Source organism: Arachis stenosperma, chromosome 5 (assembly GCF_014773155.1).
Source record: "Arachis stenosperma cultivar V10309 chromosome 5, arast.V10309.gnm1.PFL2, whole genome shotgun sequence".
Classification (NCBI taxonomy): domain Eukaryota; kingdom Viridiplantae; phylum Streptophyta; class Magnoliopsida; order Fabales; family Fabaceae; genus Arachis; species Arachis stenosperma.
Window position 1 is genome coordinate 135,173,467 of NC_080381.1, and position 2,256 is coordinate 135,175,722.

Here is a 2,256-nt window from a genome sequence, read left to right on the forward strand (position 1 = left end):
TTGAGGACAAGCAAACCTCTAAGTTTGGTGTGATTTGCCATGATCACTGAGCTAAAACTCATTAAGATCATGGCACCTAAGAGAACAGGAAGAGCAAGGATGTGAACTTAAGGGAGCTGAAGTGTCAGAAATTAATTCTTGAAGGCACCCCACAGACTAGAGGAACATCCACTTCCCAAAATACAGGTTGTTAAGTTCTAATTCTAGCTTTAACTCTGTGATAGTATTATTATAGGATTTTACCTTAGAAGTTATATAGGAGTAGTAGTAATTAGCATATCTATTTTGGCTTTATTTCCAATTAAGTTATAACTTATTTTTCTCATCATCATCAAACATGAATAAAATAGTAGATTTGTAGAATAAAGAGGCAATTTAATTTTTTCGAGTTCTTAATAAGGAAAATTCTAATTATTTATATGTGGTGGCAATACTTTTTGTTCTCTGAATGAATGCTTGAACAGTGCATAACTTGTACTTTGAATTTGATGAATATTGGCTCCTGAAAGAATGAGGAACACGAAAAATATTATTGATGATCTGAAAAATCATGAAATTGATTCTTGAAGCAAGAAAAAGCAATCAAAAAAAAGAAGGAGCAGTAGAAAAAGCCGATAGCCCTTAAAACCAAAAGGCAAGGGTAAAAAGGATCCAAGGCTTTGAGCATTAATGGATAGGAGGGCCCAAGGAAATAAATCCAGGCTTAAGCGGCTAAATCAAGCTGTCCCTAACCATGTGCTTGTGGCATGCAAGTCCAAGTGAAGAGCTTGAGACTGAGTGGTTAAAGTCGTGATCCAAAGCAAAAGAGTGTGCTTAAGAACTCTGGACACCTCTAATTGGGGACTCTAGCAAAGCTGAGTCACAATCTGAAAAGGTTCACCCAATTATGTGTCTATGGCATTTATGTATCCGGTGGTAATACTGGAAAACAAAGTGCTTAGGGCCACGGCCAAGGCTCATAAAGTAGCTGTGTTCAAGAATCAACATACTAAACTAGGAGAATCAATAATACTATCTGAATTCTGAGTTCCTATGGATGCCAACCATTCTGAATTTCAAAGGATAAAGTGAGATGCCAAAACTGTTCAGAAGCAAAAAGCTACTAGTCCCGCTCATCTAATTAGAATCTGAGCTTCACTTGAAACTCTGAGATATTATTGTTTCTTAATTTCTTTTCATCCTATTTTATTTATCTAGTTGCTTGAGGACAAGCAACAGTTTAAGTTTGGTGTTGTGATGAGCAGATATTTTATACGCTTTTTTGGGGGTAATTTCATGTAGATTTTAGCATGTTTTAATTAGTTTTTAGTTAAATTTTATTAGTTTTTAGGCAAAAATCATATTTTTGGACTTTACTATGAGTTTGTGTATTTTTCTGTGATTTCAGGTATTTTCTGGCTGAAATTGAGGGAGCTGAGCAAAAATCTGAGTTAGGCTGAAAAAGGACTGCTGATGCTGTTGGATTCTAACCTCCCTACACTCGAAATGGATTTTCTGGAGCTACAGAAGTCCAATTGGCGCGCCCTCAACGGCGTTGGAAAGTAGACATCCAGGGCTTTCCAGCAATATATAATAGTCCATACTTTGCGCGAAGATAGACGACGTAACTTGGCGTTGAACGCCAAGTACATGCTGCTGTCTGGAGTTAAACGCCAGAAACACGTCATGATCCGGAGTTGAACGCCCAAAACACGTCATAACTTGGAGTTCAACTCCAAGAAAAGCCTCAGCTCGTGGATAGCTTTAGTCTCAGCCCCAGCACACACCAAGTGGGCCCCAGAAGTGGATTTCTGCACCAATTATCTTAGTTTACTCATATTCTGTAAACCTAGGTTACTAGTTTACTATTTAAACAACTTTTAGAGAATTATTTTGTACCTCATGACATTTTCAGATCTGAACTACATACTTTTTGACGGTATGAGTCTCTAAACTCCATTGTTGGGGGTTAGGAGCTCTGCAGCGTCTCGATGAATTAATACAATTACTTTGTTTTCCATTCAAACACGCTTGTTCTTATCTAAGATGTTCATTCGCGCTTAATTATGGAGAAGGTGATGATCCGTGACACTCATCACCTTCCTCAATCCATGAACGTGTGCCTGACAACCACCTCCGTTCTACATCAGATTGAATGAGTATCTCTTAGATTCATTACTCAGAATCTTCGTGGTATAAGCCGGATTGATGGCGGCATTCATGAGAATCCGGAAAGTCTAAACCTTGTCTGTGGTATTCTGAGTAGGATTCTGGGAT